Here is a 20,308-nt window from a genome sequence, read left to right on the forward strand (position 1 = left end):
ACCACCGCCCGGCAGACGGCAGACTTTTGAAGCCTCAAAGTCCACCCCCTAGTGATTCATCTTCTCCAACAAAGCCACACCTCTTTTTTTTTTTTTTAAATTTGCATTGGCATTTTGCCTGCATGTATGTCTATGTGAGGGTGTCAGATCTTGGAGTTATAGACAGTTGTGAGCTGCCACATAGGTGCTGGGAATTGAACCATGGTCCTCTGGAAGAACAGTCAGTGCTCTTAACTGCTGAACCATCTCTCCAGCCCAAGGCCACACCTCCTAATCCTTCCAAAAACAGTTCTACCCACTAGGGACCAAGTATTCAAACCTATACACCTAACTGGGGCGGGGGGTATTCTCATTCAAACCACCATAATAGCTATGGGGAAATTGTCATCTATGATGGGGTGAGACTCTTCAGTGATGTGGCTGCTTAGGATGTAGGTCACCCATATTCCTGTAACTCCTCACCCCTGTTTTTTTAAATGAGCATAACCAAATCATTGCTTCATCAAACTAGTCTTGGGAGGAGTGATTCTTTGGTCTGTCAGTGCTAGCTGGGATGAGTTTGTGTCTTCCCAGGATAAGTTCACATTGTACCGCCACATTGTAGTGTTGGGAGGATCCTATGAGAAAATATACAAGCAGTGACTCAGATAAAGTGTGTGTGCAAAGGCCTAGTGGCGATTTTGCCGTAAATTTCCAAGGAGGTGAGATCTAGAATGTTGGATCCTGAGAAAGCAGGGGTGTGGCCCAGGTCATTTATTTATCATTTGTTGGCCGATCTGTTATTTTAGACATGAACTCACAAGGACAGGCTTCAGAGCTTAGAGTTCTTCGGTAGTTCTCAGAAGTGTGTCTTCCAGATGGACCTTGTAAGCTCATTCTGAACCAAGGGAGGAATTACATTATTTTATTGTATTATTATTAATTAGTTGTTTATAAATTAATTATATAACAATATTTTATTAACTGTAATTATAAACAGTGCTGACCCAGTGGTTGTGCACTAGCTGGTACATGAACCTCTGGGAATTTTCCCATCTCTACCTCCTGGAGCAGAGCAGTGGGGTGACAGGTACAAGCTACTGCCCCTGTCTTTATGTGGGTTGTGGGGATTTGAACTCAGGGCCTCATGTTTCCATACTTTATCCACTGAACCTTATACATGAAACCATATGTTATTCCCTCGTGACTGCCAATTTCACTTAGCATAACATTTTCCAGGTTTAACTACATGTGATGCATGACAAGATCCCCTTTAGCTTAAAGGCTGATACATACACCTGCTGCATGGATGTGCCATACTATCTTAATCTAAGTGGTCTCAGATGTAGAAAATGTTTCCATGTCTTGGGAAGATCTTTATTTATTTAATTTTTTTGAGACTGGGTTTCTCTGTGTAGTTTTGGTACCTGTCCTGGATCTCACTTTGTAGCCCAGGTTGGCTTCGAACTCACAGAGATCCACCTGACTCTCCCTCCCGAGTGCTGGGATTAAAGGTGTGCACCACCACGCCAGGCTTGAGATGATCATTTTAATGGACATGGATTTAGTTGAAAGTTTATTCCTTCAACACTTTCAATACGTCTGTCTGCTGCGTGTAGGCCACCATGGTTCCTGATAAGAAGGTGGCCACTGATCGATCATATTGTTTATCCTGAGGATAAGTCATTTTTCTCTTCTTTCAATGTTGTCGATTATCATCCTGGCTATGATGAGCCCAAGGTGGATCTCTGTATGTTTTCCCTTGTGGCTCATTAGTGCTTCAGCATATGTGACATTTGAGTCAAGTTGGAGACTGTGGGCCATTGTCACCATCATTCTTCCCTCCTCTCTGTCTCTGTCATCCACATGTTGACATGCTCAGTGTCGTCCCACATGTCTTCCAACCTCTCTTCATTTCTCTTCATCCTAGCATTTTCCCATTTTCTTAAGAATGGATTGCTATTTGTCTTTGTTTTATGAGTTAACTTTTTGTTCAGCATCCATGATGATGGGGTCCATGGTGACATTTTCAGGTACACACATCAGCAGATTATTTCTTCTGCTCCATCCACAGACTTGCTGATTCCCTCTCCAGCCCATTTCAGATCTGGTGCTGGGAAATTTATGGGTTTTTCCCCACCTTGTAATTACTATATTTTGTTCTAGGATTTTCATTCTGTTTTTAAAAAATAATTTGTTTCAATTGGTATTCTCCATTTCTTGAGTCATTGTGGTCATGCTTTCATTTAATGTTTTGAAAGGCAGTCCCTTGTGTTTTAAGAAGGCGTGCTTATCACGGGTGATATTTTTTCTGCCCATCTCAATATCCAGATTCTCCCAGGCCAAGTTTCTGTGGTGATCTTCCACCTGCTTTGCCTTTCTGCTTCTTTGCAGTCTTTAGAACTTCTTGTTGAAAACTGATAATACAGACAGCGTTGTGGCTTAAATCTGAGATGTTTTTTATAGACTCCTGTGTTGGAGCCTTGCTTGGCATCCAATGGGCTTTTGGAAGGCAACTGGATCCTAAGGGCTCTGAGATAATCCGTGGGTGATGGATTCACTGATGGAATCTAGGTGAGGGATTCATAATGTGAATGCATTATTGGGGGAGTAAGAGACAGGCTTAATGTAGGAAGTAGGTCCCTGGGGGTGGGCCCTATCAAGACATGTCTTACCACTGTCTCCTTCTCCCTCCCTCCCTGCTTTTTGTCCACCGTGAGGTGAGCTGCATTGCTCCACCACATACTCTGGGCTGTGATGCCCAGCCTCACCTCAGGCCAACAGCTATGAAGCTGGTTGAGCATGGACCAAGTCTCTGTCACAGTTAGCCACAGTAAGCTTTTTCTCCTTTCAGTATTCTCTCAGATGTCTGTCACACGGACAAAGACTGGCACATATGGCCACTCTGGTTCTGCTTCTCTTCCTACTGAGAGTGGTCGCTGTCACCCTTTGATTTTTGCTGATAACTTGCCTAAACTAAACTTCTGGTCTCCATCGGACAGATGTGTGCAGCTGCAGATGTGTGCCCTCAGTTAAACTGCCCTCATCTGTTTCATTTTGTTTGCTTCCTCCAAGCCTGGTTCCCAGGACATACTGGCATCTGTAGCATCCACTGTCTTCTGACCTATGGCATGGCTGGCTAGAGAAACACATTAAGAGTTCAAGGAATCCCAAATCCTGCCTGGCCTTTTCTTTCACAACTCTTCAGCACACATGCATAGGTCAGAGGCAGCCTGGGGAGTCTGGATACTTGGGAGCATTCAATTCTCTCCTCCCTGTAGCTGAAAGTTTTCCTGGTCCTTCCTAGCTCCTGTGGCCCCGCAGTCCCACCCACAGCCACTCAGACCCAAATAAACACACAGAGGCTTATATTAATTCTGAACTGTATGGCCTAATGGCTCAGGAATCTCGCTAGCTAGATCTTATATCTTAAATTAACCCATTCCTATAAATCTATACTTTGCCATGTGGCTTGTGGCTTGTGGTTTACCGGTACTTTCACATCTTGCTTGGTGGTAACTAGCAGTGTCTCCCTGCTCTCTGTCTTTCTCCTTCCTCTCTCTAGTTGGAATGTCCCGCCTAACTTTATTCTGCCTCACCATTGGCCAAACAGCTTTATTTATCAACCAACCAGAGCATCACATTCACAGCATACAGAATGACATCACCCATCACCTCCCAGAGGTCTAGTGAGCTTACCAAGACCCCCGGTGGTTGTCACACATCCCATATCTCTATGCCAAATTCCTAGCTAGTCTGCTGGTCTGTTCTGCCCCCACCAGAACCATAGTCCACTCTAGCTGACTCCACAGCCTTCCTTTGCCTGCAAGTTTATGACTATGACCAACAAGGGTGCCAGGCATGGGGTATCTATGCTCCTTCCTCAAACATGTCAACACCTCTGGCACCAAAGCTGCTGGTGTGAGGAGTTCACAGTGTGAGGAGTTCACAGTATGAGGGGTTCAGTGTGAGGGGTTCAGTGTGAGGGGTTCATAGTGTGAGAGGTTTACAGTGTGAAGGGTTCATTGTGTGAGTGATTCATAGTGTGAGCGATAGTATGAGGGATTCTGTGTGAGGGGTTCATAGTGTGAGGGATTCAGTGTGAGGAATTCAGTGTGAGAGGTTCATAGTGTGAAGGGTTCATTGTGTGAGTGATTCATATGTGAGGGATTCATAGTGTAAGGGATTCAGTGTGAGGGGTTCAGTGTGAGGGGTTCAGTGTGAGGGATTCAGTGTGAGGGATTCAGTGTGAGGAATTCAGTGTGAGAGGTTCATAGTGTGAAGGGTTCATTGTGTGAGTGATTCATATGTGAGGGATTCATAGTGTAAGGGATTCAGTGTGAGGGGTTCAGTGTGAGGGATTCATAGTGTAAGTGATTCAGTGTGAGGGGTTCAGTGTGAGGGATTCAGTGTGAGGGATTCATAGTGTGAGGAATTCTAATTCTACTGGATTGCCTCAGCTTGGGAGATGAGAGTTGACGTGGGAACGGCACCAGGTGGGACTACTGGATACATTTACTGCTCTTGTCTGAGCTTCATGCTTTTCATGATGAACCAGGTCTCCATTTGGTGTGAAACCCTGGGTGACTTGCAGATCTCTGTAATGCTTGGTTCTGAGAATGCTGTCCCCATTGTCACAGCCATTCCCTCTGCCTTCCCAGGCGGTTCTGCCTCCAATAACCTCCAAATGCTCACAGTTAAAAATTATCACAGGAGACCTGAAGAGACTTCTCAAGAACCTCCCAGTGACCCCTCAACCTGTAAATACCCACTCCTCGGAAAGAGCAAGAGAAAGTGGGGCTAAGTATCCCCGGGAGCTCCACCTGCCCACCCATCTGTGTCTCCATCCACCTATGCCTCCGTGCATGCATTCATGCATCTACCTACCAATCTATTCATGCATGTATCATCTATTCATTCACATATCTACCCACCAGTCCATTCATACATGCACCCATTTATCCATTTACCTACCCTATATCTGCTTAACAATCTATTCATGAATGTATCCATCTATTTATTCATTCATCTACCCACCAATTCATTCATACACACACCCATCTATCCATTCACCTACCCTATATCTGCCTACCAATTTATTCATGCCTACATCCATATATATATTCATTCATGCATCTACCCACTAATCCATGCTTGTATGCATGCATCCATGCTACCATGCATCCATTTACCCATGCATCTATCTTACATCTACTTACCAACCCATGCATGCATCCATCCATGATCTCATGCCTCCATGAATCTATGCATGCATCCACCCAAGCATCCATGCATCCTTTCCTTTATCAAGACTTTAGCAAATGTTCACTTGTTATCTTAATACTTTGCTGGAACCCCAGAGATGAAAAACCAAACTGAGCAATCTTGCTCCTCAGAAACACACACAGGAGGAATATAAACTATGATGAGGAAGTAGGCGGAGAGTTGGTGCAATGGGGAAATACATGTTTCCAGCCTTTTCCAAAGTTTCTCCTGGGTCAGCCTGTTCTCATCCCACAACAATCCTTACCCACAGACTCTGCAGCTGCTTCTCTTCTCTCCACCTTTGCTTCCTGTCACAGTTTTAGGCGTACAATTTTTTAAATCCTTCATTGAGAACTGTTTCAGGCTCTGCATGGCAAAATGTCTGCAGACAGAAACAATCTGGATTTCCACCTTTTTGTCTACAAAATTAATGCTGTGTGACTACAATAAAATCACCATCCCCTGTTATCCTAGGACATTTTGAGTTAAATAAACAAACAATCATCAACCACAGAATCCATAAAGGTGGGACACACGGATGCTCTGCCTTTCCTTCGGTGGTGTTTGCATTTGTTAGACGCAGAGTCACAGCGTCACTGTTAAAGCTCTCCTGGAGCTCCTCTAACTCCAAGCCTGGATTTGACCAGTAGTGAGATGGGGTGTGTGTCCAAAGACTCTGGTCAGTGGCGTTGCCAGGCCTGAGAACTGACTCTTCTTGTGAACCTGGTCTTTTTCTTTTCATTTATGCATACCTGTGTGTCTGTGTGCCACACGTGTGTAGGTGTTCTTGGAGACCAGAAGAGGGTGTAGGACCCCCAGGAGCTGAGCTGCCAGCAGTTGTGCGCCTCCTGAGGTGGGTCCTGGGAATGGAAAAGGGTCATCTGGAAGAACAGGAAGCACCTTTAACTGCTGGGCTAACTCTCCCGTCCATCCCACTCGCTTGGTTTTCCCATTGCCTGCTGCTGGCCAGTGGGTCTAATTTCCCTGCAGAGCTAGAGGTGAGGCTGGTTCTGAAGTAGTCCATTGCCTGCTCCCTCCTCCTGCCGTGTCTCATCCTGTCTGCTGCTCTCATCCCTTTTACCACTTCCTTTGAGCTCAGGGGATCTCATGAAGGCAGCTGTCTTTCCAAAGGTGGGGACTCTGTGAGGCCAGCTGTCCTCAGGTGAAGGGCACCTGTATGATGGTACTGGTCAGTAAAGCAACTGCTGCTTACACTCTGGAAGGCTCCCTCCACTGTCCCTACTGCCCAGCAACCACGGAATAGGATTCACTCTGGCCACTGGGGCCTCAGGGGCCTGCATTCATCCCCGGGCGCTGTCTGTTCTAACTCCCTTTCATCCTTAGCTGTTGAGTCTAGGCCTGACTCAGAGCCTGGGCAGCCTCTAGGTGGACCCCTGGCTCCTGTCTAGCTGTGTGGTGGGTGGTTGGCCAGGTTGTTCAAGTTATTGGAGCCTCAGTTTCCCCATTTTCAGTAAGGGACACTCTCCTCACAGAGCTTTGAGACTTATACTAGTGTAAATATTTTGGTTTCTGCCTGGTTCTCCGTGTTCCTGTGCATTGGACAGGAACAGAACTAGGTGAATGGACCACGTTCTAGGCGGATCTGCCCACCCCCATGGCCAATCACTCTTTTGCGTGCATGGTGTGTACTACTGTGTACAGCTTCCCTGTGTACCCAGAGACTTACCAACACTGGCGGGAGTAAAGGAACAGCTAACTGCAATCATTAGTCGGAGTTTTGTTTTACAACCAAGCGGCGGCTGAGGACGAAGGCATCTCTCAGATCTTAATAGTGACTCAATAGTCACGTGGCTCAGACTCTGAAGACAGGCATAACTCACACTTAGCTCAGTCCCTGAGGGTGGGGGAGCATAGGGTCTGGAGTTCCAGTTTTGGGCTTCTTGGTTTTTTGTTCCAGAGGCCAGGCCAGGGAAACTTCACTGCTGGAGTCTAGAAGCCAGGGGGCCTTGTAAACCAGGAGATAGGAAGGTTTCCCCACTCTTCCAGTTCCTGACAAGGCTGTTTGGCCTTTCTGGCTCTGTTCTGGTTCCAGCAGGGTTGATCTCTCAGACTTCAGCTCTTCTGGGCTAGAAGCTACACTCTTACTGGTACTTGCATCCTTTTTACCAGCTTTCCAGTGACTCCAGAGCGCCATGCTGGATGGTAATGCCCCAGCCCAGTTGGCCTCACGGGAGAGCCGGCCACTCAAGCCTACACAGCTTCACAAAGGCAGAGGTGCTGAGCGAAGGCACCTTGAACCTTGGCGGGGCTCACAGAGAGCGCAGTTTTGCGCATGCTCCCAGAACAGTCACCTTTTGTATGCTCTTAATGTAAAAGTTTCATTTAAAAGGCACCAGCTGTGGCCCTAGCCAGGTTTATTCAGATGGGACCTTCACTGGGTCAACTTAATACTTAACTACAGCTTATTATCCCATCAGTCTTCAGGGACAACCCATGATCTAATTGCCCAGCATTTATGTTGCTTGGTAACCACAAATAGAGAATAATAGTCCTTAAAGGGGCAGTGTGGAATTTCGTGCCCCTGCCGCGAAGCACACTTCATTTCCCACAGCACCCTGTGTTTTTTAATTCAGTGAGTAAAAATGTGTAATGAATAATTAATTATGTGCTTGGAGGCACAATAGCTGCCTACTTTTGAATATTCATCAGTGGTATTATTAATTCACTAGAAATCCTGGGGAGGAGCGGGACAGGCTTTTAGCCTTGCTGGAGGACTTAAAGACAATGCTTTGTGTGAGACAAACTTTTTTTAAAGCCCACTTTTCTTGGGACACATTTTCTGGGTAATTTTCCCTCTCTTAGGAACATTTTTGTCGTCCCCCTGATTCCTGCACCGCTCGCAGGGGACTCAGCCGCCACCTGTGACCACAAACGAAGCCGAAGCCGGCTGTGATGCTCCCACCTGCACGGTGCATTAGCAAGCAGGCCCAGAGCCTCCTGCATCCCTTGATGCATCCGTTGATACTTTTGAGGTCTGGCCAGAAAAGAGCAGAGAGCTGGATGGCAACTAGAACTTTCGGGGCCTGGAATCTTCTCCTGGCCCATGGGGATGGGCCTCAGGGACCTGCTCCGCAGCCTTCTAGGCTGCTGGTCGGAGTTAGGCCGGTAAGCCAGGCCGCCAGGAACTCTGTCCCGTTCAGCCTATGGGAATCGCCTGTGGGGTCCTAGATGGTTAACTGCCTCTCTAGTGCCCTCTCCTCCCTTCTCCCTTCTTTATCTTTCCATCATGGGAGGCAACCTGGTCTCGGCTAAAAGACTACACTTCCCAGCCTCCTTCGCAGCTCGATGGAGTCATGTGACAGTCTGGCCAATGAGCTGCATGCAGACGTTGTTGGCCCAACTGTGGAGTCTCATTTAAGAGGCTGGTGGGGAAGGAGACTGGACTTTTGGCTTCCTTCCCTCCTACAGCCTGGGTTGTGGACGGACGAGGTGGCGAGGCTTCACAGCCATCTTAGGTCACGAGGTAGCAGAATGGAAACGCAGAGCTTAGAGGTAAGAGTGATAGCCAGGATGCCCCGTGAGTACGGAACTGCCTCACCGGCCTGGCTCTGCCTCCCTCCCAGCCCCTCTCACACGGGAGGGGAAGCACCAGTTGAGTTTAATCCGAGTTATCCTGGGCTCCCATCGTGCACCCCTTGGAACCTGATTTTAAATGGAGTTGCCCTCCTCAAAGTGCTGTCTTGGGCCCTATCTTTTTAGATTCCTCGGCACCTGCTTCCCGATAGGCCTGAAAGTTCTTTGAAAAATTCATCTCTTGAATAATGAAACAACAGCCCGGGGGTGAAATGTGGAAACAGAAGTTTTACAGACAAGCCCCAGAAGGAGGCTGCAGACTTCCTCCGTCTCCTGAGGCCCGCGGGTCTTCACTGGGAAAGGAAGGATCGTCCACCCGGCTAAGCATTTCATCTCTGCAACTGAGGGCTGAAGGCAGGTCGTCACTCCAACTTGTAAACAGTGGATGTGGAGATTGTTATAACCTGGCTGGACTCACGCTCTGGAAGAAGCCCTTCATCCGGTCCAGGATACTAGAGTGTACTCATACTCCATCCAGCGGCAGGAGCAGAGTGCTTCCTGGGAGAAGACAGACCTCAGCTTCATGAGTGGGGCCTGTGGAAACACGAGCTTTGGAGGGCCGGGGGGGGGGGGGGGGGCAAGGAGCAGCTAGCCACCTGCATTGTGGATTACTCCTAACCAATGATGGCCACAACAAAGAGTTCCGCAGCAACTTCTGTTCCCTTCCCACCAACTAAGAAGCTCAGCCTCTTGGGGTTCCAGGCACTTTGGGGCTTCCACAGTGAGCGTTCCAGGAAAGAGAGTCGTTTCTGGAGTTCGTCCCTGGCTTCCATTTGGGTCCCTGCAGGTGATGCGACTCCAAGCCTACTCTCAAGACCCATTCATTCTTTGCTGCTGGCAGTGTATTGGCCTGCTCCACTCAAGACACCTGGGATGATCACACGGAACAGTTACACATTCCCCGACACAGGTCCTCTGCCTCTGGCCCTCTGGCTAACACCCTGGTTCTCTGCATCTGATCCAGGAAGGAACTGCCCATCTATAGGCATCAGCTGTTGTACATGGACCGATCCTGTCTTGCTCAGTTGGCTGGGTCATTTGTGACTGATGTGAGGGCAGCTTTTTACCTCAAGCCCTGAGACTCTCTTCTTCTCTGTCTTAGGGCTGCCCCCATAATCTTGGAAATCTTCCAGCCAATGGTGGGTCAGCAGTCTATCTCCCTTCTTCCCCCACCACAGAGAATGCCATGGTCTGGCCACAAAGCCTGAAGTTTGTCAGAGGCCCCAGCATGAACAGCCTGGCTCCCCAATCCACAGCACGTGTATTTCTGGGTTTCTTCTTTGCTTGTCCAGTTCCCCCCACTCCCTCTCCTGGAGGTGACCCCAGAGTGAGCCCCTTGCACCAACATCCTTATGTTACTGTCTGTTTTGTATATTAGTGAGGGCTCTCTAGAGGAACAGAACTAATAGAGAGTGTGTGTGTATGCATTATTAGATTGTCTTCCATTATATGGCAGTCCAACAATAATGGGTAGTCCAACAATGGCTGTCTTCATATCAGAGTGGCCAAGAACCAGTGGCTTTTGAGTCCATAAGGCTGGATTCCGCAGCAGTCCCAGTCTGGCACTGGAGGCCTCGAGGGTTCCTAGAGAGCTGCTGGACTTCCACATTAGAAGTCTGAGGAAGCTGGGTTTCCAGTCGGTCAAGAATGGCGGCAGCAGCAACAGCAACAGCAGGGTAGATGCATCTACAGTCAGGTCTTTCCTTCCACCCTGTGGGTCCCAGGATTGGATAGAACTCACCAGGCTTGAGAGCAGGCACCTTTACCAGCTCACCCACCTCACTGGCTCCAAGATGACTTCTTTATGTAAAAAGTAACAATACACAAATTTGCTTGAATCTTTACCAGAGGTAATGTTAGATGTATATAAAAGACTTGTTTAAAATAAATTTATTGATGATTTATTACCAGGAAATTTTTTATTTGAATACCTATTTTATATGCTTATATACACAGGGTCATGCAAAAATTTCTTGCATTAAAAAAAGGGTTACAGATGGGAGAAGTGCCAGAAACCCGAGCTTAAATGATCATTCTTTTCCTTAGCCGGGACATGTGGTGGTGTCCGGGAGAGTCGATGCCTGGGGTAAAATCAGTGAAAACAGTCTTGCCTTCTGTCCGTCACCTCAGCTGAGACAGGAAGTGATTTTCACAGATAGCTTTTATTCCCAGAAGCATAACACTGTGCCAATACTAACTGTAGGGAATCAGGGAAACTCACTGCCTTCCAGACCCACCCCACCCCCCACCTCTGTGCTTCAACAGGGGTGGGGTGGGGGTGGGGTGGGGGAGTCATGAATAATAAATATGGAGATAAGAGAATGAAACTGGAAAATCAATTTACTGCAAAGTATTTGCATATTTTATTAAAAGAAACTGTGTCTGAGATCCATAACAGGGTGTGATGATTTCTGTTTTGATTTGATTTGTGTGCACCACGCCTGTGGGAAAAGTGACAGAGTGTAGTCATGTAGGCAGTTTTTTTTTTTTTTAATTTCATTGATAGTAAACTGGTACATTAGTCTTCTGAGGGACTTCTGAGTGTGCACTAACCCCTTATTTCACAGGAAACTGAGCTCTGGAGAAGCTCTGTGGGCCGGTAACAGCGGAGATTATTTTGGGAGAAACAAACCATCCTGAAATTGAAGGAACGAGATAGAGGGGGGAAGTCAGCTCCACCCTGGACCTCTGCATCTCAAAGTTAAGACAAGAAGCCCTCTCTCCTGTTCTCGCTATAGAAACACACATAGAGTTAGACGCATACATGGCACCATATAATTGACATTTATTTTGACAGAGACAGAGGGGAAGAAACAGTTTGTTGAATATACACAAGACACCCCCAGCCCTCCCTCTCCTCACTCCAAGAATGAGTTGCAGATCTTTGTTGAGTGAAGGGTAGGGGAAGTGTGTGTGTGTTCCTTTCTCTGTCACATAAAAATGCTCTAAAAGCTAGTTCCTGTTGGCCACCACTGCTTGGTTGACAAATTCCTGAAGCTTGGGAGCAACTACCACAAAAAATGGAAGGCTGCGGCACTTGGTTGGGCCTGCAAGGCTCCAGTGTTCTTTCTGGCATCAGTTGCCTGGCAGACCCGTGGTCACCTGTAGTTGGAAGTTTCTCCAGTCCTGCCTGGCCCTATGGTCAGGACAAATCTCTCCGGCCCACATCTCGCAGCTGCTTGGCCCCAAGTAAACACACAGAGGCTTATATTATTTACAAACTATATGGCCCATGGGTCAGGCTTCTTGCTACCTAGCTCTTATAACTTAACCCATTTCTACTAATCTGTATGTTCTGTGGCTTTACCTGTGTGTCAGTACATGCTACTCCCTGGATGGCGGGATGGCATCTCCTCCACCTCTGTCTGTCTTCTTCCTGGCTTACTCTTAGATTTCCCGCCTAGCTATAACCTGACTTGCTATAGACCAGAGCAGCTTCTTTATTAGCCCATCATAGCAACACATATTCACAGCATAAGAAAGATATCCTACAGCACTTCCCCCTTTTCTGTCTAATCAACGAGGAAGGTTTTAACTTTAACATAGTAAAATTACATATAATAGAACAGTTATCAAGCAAGAATTACAGTTACAATATCTAGTCTATTTGTATTTGGCAAAATTAAAGAAAACACTCTATCATCTATCTTATTTCTGTAAGTCTAAAGTATCATATCTAATTTATCTTTTGTCACAACCAAGGAAAATTATAACTACCTAGTCTTCAATTACATGAAAGACTCCAGAAGAATATAATATTACCTAAGTAAACAGGAAGTGCATTGATTGTAAGCAACTTTCAAAAATCTAGAAGGACAGAGACAACTGGCTGCCTGGACAGTCACCCAAGGTTCCTCTGTTACGTTGGGGCATCCATCTTCAGCCCACAGGCCTAGAGTCTCTCAGTCATTTTTCTCTGTGTTCTACAGAATGTCTGGCAGTCTCCTCTGTGAAGCAGAAATCTGAAGAACCATCTCTTCTTGCAAAGTTCAGTGGTCACCTTCCTATGGGTCCTGCATGTCCAGTTTATGCAACATACTGTCAATCAGTTGATACAAGGGCACTTTTTTCCCCAGTGACTAACTTTCACCACAAGGAAAGCAAACTCCATAATGAGTTTCTTCAATGCCCATCATCCTCCTTAAAGTAATTGGTGCTGCCAGGAGCAGACGCGTCTCATTGTCCAGAAAAGTCTTAAGTTTTTAAAACATTTTAAATGCCATATTCTGTAGGTTTTTGGAGTGTTTGAAGATTACCTACCTAGTTGAAATATATCTATGTGTACTTAGAAAACTTAACTAACATGAGTATAAGTTTGATTATCATAGATGACTAATTATTAATCTGTATTTCTTAATTATATATTACAATTTCAAATGAGCTGTACAAATATAATACCTTAAACAAGAGTAGAAATATACATACAGTATAACAAAACTTTAAATTTGTAATAAATTAAAATCTATGGCAGTGTAAAACATTTTAAACAAGTTGTTGCTCTTTAAAAGTAGATTCAATAATCTACCCGTTCATCCTATAGTTGCCTGCCTTGGTTTTGGGAGCCCAGTGTAGGTCTGAACGTCCCTGGTCCCCTCCTTCAGCTCAGAGCACAGAGGCACCCCCTGCTGGCCAGGGCACACAGGTAATAATTGAGGGAAAGGTGCCTGCCTGCCTTTAGAACAAAGCACGGCATGAAGCAGCTGTTTGGCTCCTGTTTGCAAAGTGGTTGAACTAATGGAGCCACAGCTGGAGGAGGAGCAGGTCTCAAGGAGGAAGAGCTCAGGGAAATGAGCATAGACAATGCAACTGTGTCTAAGGAGTAGGGGAATGAAAGAATTCATTTCCAGATAAGGAAGATTGGCTGGAGCTGGACCTGCCATGACTACCCATGGGATTTCGGCGATCTGTTTTATCCATCAACTCATTCATTAGTGTATTACCCCATCAGTTGGTCCCCTTGGCACCAGCCTCCAGCTGGAGATTGCACTGGGCACCGAGAGTACACAGACAGGCCACTGGGAGGGTAGGAAGCCAAGGCTGAGTCCAGCATGGTGTGGGCAGCTGTTAGCGGCAGAGGATCCCACAGGGGAGGTTTCATTTCTCTGGGGTAAGTGGAGGAAGAGTGATCCAGGAAGTGAGAGGGGAGAAAGAGCTGGGGCTTAGAGGGGGGGAGGGCAGGGAAGATCAGGAGTCTGGGAGAGCACCCAGAGTCAGCAGGGGTGGAAGCAGCCCTTTGTAAATTTCTCTCTGCAGCAGAGCAGCGGTTGGGAGCATGCCACAAGACAGCCTAGCTCTTTCCACTTGCCACAATGGAGCCAGGCCCTGGGCTTGTCTCGGGGTGTTAAAGCAGTTGAGAGGGCACTGCCACTGTCCCTGGCTGCCAATTGTCATCAACCTTTGGGCTTGACCCTGCCCTGGTCATCCTGGACCCTTGCCAGCCCTGCTCCTACATTTACAGATCCAGTTTTGCTTTTTGAATTTGCAGACTGAGCAGGAATGGTCCAAGTCACACCCATCGTGCACAGCCATGGTGTCGGCTGACCATCCTCGCTAGGCTTCCCAGGGGACGTGAAGACAGAGCATGGAAGTCAGCAGGCAGAGCAACTAACCCCATTTCTGCTCACTAGGATGCTGGTCCCCAGTAGCTATTAAAGAATGGAGTGCTTTCTGGAAGCTTCTTTCGCTTCCTGGGTCTATTCCTCCTCATGTTCATGGGCAGTGGCTTCATTCTGGGTGCCAACTCGTGTGTGTGTGTGTGTGTGTGTGTGTGTGTGTGTGTGTGTGTGTGTGAATGCTGGAAGGACCAGTCAATCAAAATACCATCCCTCTCTTAAACAAGGGCTAGTTACAAAAGAGTTCCACCAATCTGATTCTCTCCTGAAATTCTTGTACAAAATGAAGAGGCTGGCACTGCCTTCCTCCACTGTGGCTCCCAGAAAGAAGGATGATGCTGTGTGGTCCTTTCTGTCTGTATCTTTCAAGCCACTCTGGTCTATGTGCACGTGTCTACCACAGCAGACAGCACCAGAGAAGGAGGATTTATTTTCACTGTTTCTGAGAGTCACTGCCCATCATGGCAGAGAAAGCAGTGGAGGTCTTGGGACATGGTGGTGGGAATGGGTGGTGATGGTTTGTTCAAATGGCAACAGACAGGAAGCAGGGACCACAGCTGAAAACAGACCTGATACCGTCTTCAAAGGTCCACCCCTAGTGACCTACTTTGGTCAGCTGTGGTGGTTTGAAAGAAAATGGCCCCAAAAGGGAGTGGCACTATTAGGAGGTGTGACTTTGTTAGAGTAGATGTGGCCTTGTTGGAGGAAGTGTGTCACTGTGGGGGTGGGCTTGAGGTCTCATAGATGCTCAAGCCATGCCCAGTGTCTGAGATGACTTCCTGTTGCTTGCTAGTCAAGATGTAGGACACAGCTCCTTCTCCAGCACCATATCTGCCTGCATGCCACCATGTTGTACATGATGATAATGGACTAAACCTCTGAAAATGGAAGCCACCCCAATTAAATGTTTTTCCTTTATAAGAGTTGCCATGCAGCTGGGCAGTGGTGGTGCATGCCTTTAATCCTAGCACTTGAGAGGCAGAGGCAAGCAGATCTCTGTGAGTTCGAGACCAGCCTCATCTACACAGTGAGTCCCAGGACAGCCGGGACTGTTACACAGGAAAACTCTATCTTGAAAAACAAAACAACAACAACAACAACAAAAGAGTTGCTTTTGTCATGGTATCTCCTCATGGCAATAGAAACCCTAAGACATTAGCCAAGCCTCCATCTCTGAAAGTTCCCACAGCCTTCAAAATAGTAGCCCTGGCTGGAGATAAGGCATTCAAAATCTGAGCCTGGGGCCAGGGCTGCAGCTCAGTGATAGAGTGTTGCTTGGCATGCACAAAGCCCTGGAGCTCAGCATCATGCAACCTGAGAGCAGGGATACATATCTGTAACCCCAGCACTTGTGAGCTGGGCCAGGAAGGTCAGGAGTTCAAGGCCATTCTCAGCTCCACGGTGAGTTGGAGGTCAGCCTAGGATACATGAGACCCTGTCAAAAGAAGAATAAAAAGGAGCCAGTGGGGAATAGGTTAGACTCAAACCACAGCAGCCCCTGTCTCGTGGCCGCTGAGGGCTGACTGTTCTATCCCACTTAGCCTCAGTTTCTTCATCCAACGCAACTGTGGTGAAGAGGTGGCTCAGGAAGTCACAGCGTGCGACTGTGATGGGTTCCAGCCTTGTTCCAGGCGTTGTCACTGTGGTTACTCCTGAGGGACAGCCAGCCATCACAGACAGTACAGTATAGGAGAGCATCAACTGACCCTGCTGGAGTGTCCCAAGCTGCTTTGCTCAGGGACTCCATTTCAAATGTGCTGTGGAGAGTGCCCAGGGGAATGCAATGTGGCCAAATCCATGGTTTCCCACCCTGACCTTAAAAGGAGTTTATGAAAATAGGTCCAGGTCAGAGAAGAAGTCCCGGACAGGAACGTTTTTCTTAAAGCTTGACCCAAATCTATACTACCTCAGTCCCCAGCTGTCTATCTATTCAAGGAGACAGCCCTGCCCAGCTTTAGGCTTTCTGGTATCTTCTGCCTAGAGCGAGGCCAGAGTTCCCATGGAACAGGAACATGCAGTCTACTATGGAAACAGCCTTTTGAAGCTGGACTGTGCTCAACCTCCAGGATCCTTCATTTCCTACTTCAGAGTTACTTCATGCAGCCTGATGGATTCCTACAGTGTGCCTCATGACTCCCCACTTGTGCCTAGCACAGGGTGATCTCTGGGGTAAACATTTCTCCTGGCAGCCCTGGAGACCAGGCCAGTTCATTATGGGTAATTACCTCCAGTTCCAAATCCTACTTCCTGTACCCTCCTTCTCATCTGGGCATCCTGGCACATCCATCTTCAGCTGGTCCCTCTGATACCGATCCTGCAAATCCCTCTGGGCTCAACTGCGCCTTTCATTTCTCCCCATCCTCTCCTCTAGACATTCACAGAGAAAACAAAAACCACTTTTCTTTTTCTTCAAGAGAAGGACAGGAAAATAAATAGCAGTTGGGAAAGAAAGGGATCTTAAATTCTTCAGGACAGGGTCCTTGGAGAGTAGAGTGGACAACTCAAAAGGCAATGGGCTGCCCCCCACCTAGCATCTCCAGTTTCCAGTTACTGCCCTGTGCAGTGAGCTACCCGCACAGCCACACAGGGCACACTTGAAAACGGCTCTCTGGAAATCCCACAGTTAGGAGTCTGAGCTGAGAACTTTGGACTTCAGGCAGACCCTGAACCTTTTCTGGGGTATTTCTTGCAGGTACTGAGGGGCCCCCTCCTTCCCAAGCTGCACAGGCATTTCAAAAAGCAGATGATGAGCTGGGAGCCTGGGTTAGTCCCTCGCAGTGTTTGCCAATCACGTATGAAGAGTCAGGAAAGGTCCATTCAGCACAACACCTCAAGAGTCCAGTGTTCCTGGGCTGCATCCTGAGCCTGCACGACACAATCACGAACTCAACAGTGTGGACGCACAACATGAGGAGCTTCGGGGACTTTCTGTCAGCGGAAGTCTTTGTCACACTACACAGCTATTCAGTCACCTTCATGGGAACAAGAGGGACACCTGGGGGGAGGCTGGAGGGAGGGGAGGACACACTGCCTCTTTTGTCACCCGAAATGTCTCTGGTGATGCTGTGTTAGGGTCACCTCGGCTGTGAAGCCAATGTCCAGTTCCTGGTGCACTCGGCAATGTCTGCAGACATCTGTGATTGTGGTGTTGGGGATGTTCTTGGCACCTAATGGGCAGGCCCAGGAGACTTCTCCAGCCCTAAAGACTTATCTGGTCTCAGACGTCAAGATGCGCAGCTGGGAGTCTCAGAGCGTGGGCTGTGGCTGCTTGCCTAGCATGCAGGAATCCCTGGGATTGATCCCCAGCACTGCATATTGGCACCCGCCTGTAACCCCAACTCAAGAGGCAGAAGCAGGGGCATCAGATGTTCTAGGTCAGCTGGGTTACAGGAGACCCTGCCTCAAAAAAAAGAAGAAAAGAAAGGGGGGGGGAGAGAGAGAGAGAGAGAGAGAGAGAGAGAGAGAGAGAGAGAGAGAGAGAGAACACGAACCTGGGGGGTGGCTGGAGAGATGGCTCAGTGGTTGAGAGTACTGACTGTACTTCCAAAGGACTAGGTTCAATTCCCAGCACCCACATGGCAGCTCACCACTGTCTGTTCCAAGGGATCCGGCACCCTCATACAGACATACATGCAGGCAAAACACCAATGCAAATGAAATAAAATACATAAATATTAAGAAAAAAAGAAAAGAGAACCCCTGTCTAGAGGGTCCCATTCCCCCTTGGGCCTCAGTGTCCTCATCTGTATAGACTGCAGATGTGGGGCATCACACAGAAGATCCCTAACAGCACCCGCTGTCTAATTGTCTCTGGCTCCACAGTGACTCAGGCTCTGTGACACTTGCTTCCTGTCCCTGAGATACCAAGACCTGTTAATAGCATCTCTAACGCCAGGGCACCACGTGAGAGGCATGATGGGAGACACCAGGGGGAGGCTCTTTGCAGCTACCAGGAAATGTCACCCTGGGAGGCAGACACTCTGGGCCCCCACAGCCTTCTCCGGTTTGTCTCCTAACTCCTCCTCAAACTAGGAGGCACTGGGCCCAGCGTTCCCAAACGCTTGTGGGTCTGGCCTCTTTCTACCGATCCAGCAACTACAGGAACTTTCCAGAGTGTTCCAGCTGCAGTTGACTTTTCTTTTTCTTTCAGATGAATGAAAGGCAAGTACACACAGTAGGTCTTAGACACAGTAGGTCCTTTCTGTCCTTTCCTTCTGCCAGCCTGGGGGTCTTGCTTGGCACCAATGGGCAGGCCTGTCTACTCCCTCCTCTCCACAGTCCTCTGTGTTCTTCATTTCCTGGGAGATGGATGCCTCGAGGGACCTGAGTCCTGAGCCCATCCCCCTTCTAATTTCATGATGTGGCACATGCCAGTTGACCTCCCAGGTGCCTTACTTAGCCTCGGAGCTCTGTGTCTGTCACCTGTGTCGATAGAAGGGAGGCACTTCCACGCCTGAACCCGCTTTCATACTGTGGGCCACCCAGAAGGCTGCTGCCGACTGCTCACCCAGAGTAGCCCTGTGGTCCGAGGCTCACCCTGCCTGCTTCCTTTCCTAGCTCCCTGCCCAGATGTGGGCCCAGCACCGAGTCTGGAAGCTCATACTTCCCACTCTTCTCCCTCTCCCGTCATCCTTGGCATCTGTCCTTGTAGCATTCGCACTAGCAGGCCCGAGCCAGTCGGTAGACATCCTCTCACCTCAGTTTCCTTGTCTGTAAAATGGCCAGAATCAGGTATGCTGTTTGTCACAAGGTTATCGTGCAGGTCAAATCACAAATACATATGCAGGGCTGGGGATGGAGATGAGTTGGGAAAGTGCTTGCCAGCTAGCCTAAAGCCCGGGGTCCAGTCCCCATCATCGCCTTAGAAACCTGTGGATAGCAGCTGCTTGTCAGACTGGCACTCGGGAGGTGTGAGCGGGATAATCAGAAATCCAAGGCTATCCTCAGCTACGTAATGAGTTTGCAGCCAACTTGAGCTACGTGATAGCCTGCCTCAAAAAACAAACTGGTAAGACGGCTAGAGAGATGGCTCAGCAGTTAAGCGTACTCCCTTCTCTTCCAGAGGACCTGAGTTCAGGTCCCCACACTGAAGGTGGGTGGCTCATAATGACCTGTAAGTCCAGCCCAGGTGGTCTGTAGTGGTAGAGTGAAAATGGCCCCCAAAGGCTCAAAGGGAAGGGAATGGCATTATTAGGAGGTGTGGCCCTCTTAGAAGTCTGTCTCTAGGGGTGAGCTTTGAGATCTCAGATACTCAAGCCAGGCCAAGTATCTCACTTTCTCATCCTGCTGTCTTCAGATCTGGATGTAGAACTCTCAGCTACCTCTCCAGCACCATATCTGCCTGTATGCCGCCATGCTTCCCATCGTGATGACGATGGACTAAAGTCTGAACTTGAAATGTTTTCCTTTATACAAGTTGCCATGGTCACGGGGTCTCTTCACAGCACTGGAAACCTTACGACATGATCCAACACCATTTTCTGGACTCCGTGGGCATTACACTCACATGTGCACAATAAAACACACACACACACACACACACACACACACACACACACACACACACACACATACACACTTAAAAATAAGATAAATCTGTAAAGTAAAAACAGAGTTGGTGAGATGCTCCAAGCAGCCATTCATCCCTGGCTGGACCACTTGGCCTCTGATGGTCCCTTTATAGTTGTGAAGACAGCACCTCCCTGATGGGAGCCCTGGGGTGAGATCTGGCCACAGTCATTCTTCAGTTTCTACGCTTGTGAAGCAAACACTGCTGTTTGTTTCAAGGAATCAGATCCGTTTCTCGCTCCCATGAATTTGGCTGATAACTGCTTTGGCCAATAGAATCCATGGAAGTG

The 20,308-nt window shown here is 48.1% G+C and overlaps 1 long non-coding RNA gene across 1 annotated transcript; it reads right to left on the reverse strand.

Annotated features, from left to right (window-relative positions):
* Window positions 1–740: 740 nt before the first annotated feature.
* Window positions 741–7,702, reverse strand: LOC121822471 (uncharacterized). The gene is made up of 3 exons (XR_013044487.1): window positions 6,932–7,702; window positions 5,997–6,125; window positions 741–877 (listed from the first exon to the last, which is right to left on the reverse strand). It is a non-coding gene; the product is annotated as an uncharacterized LOC121822471 (long non-coding RNA).
* Window positions 7,703–20,308: the final 12,606 nt, after the last annotated feature.

Source organism: Peromyscus maniculatus, chromosome 14 (genome assembly GCF_049852395.1).
Source record: "Peromyscus maniculatus bairdii isolate BWxNUB_F1_BW_parent chromosome 14, HU_Pman_BW_mat_3.1, whole genome shotgun sequence".
Lineage (NCBI taxonomy): Eukaryota > Metazoa > Chordata > Mammalia > Rodentia > Cricetidae > Peromyscus > Peromyscus maniculatus.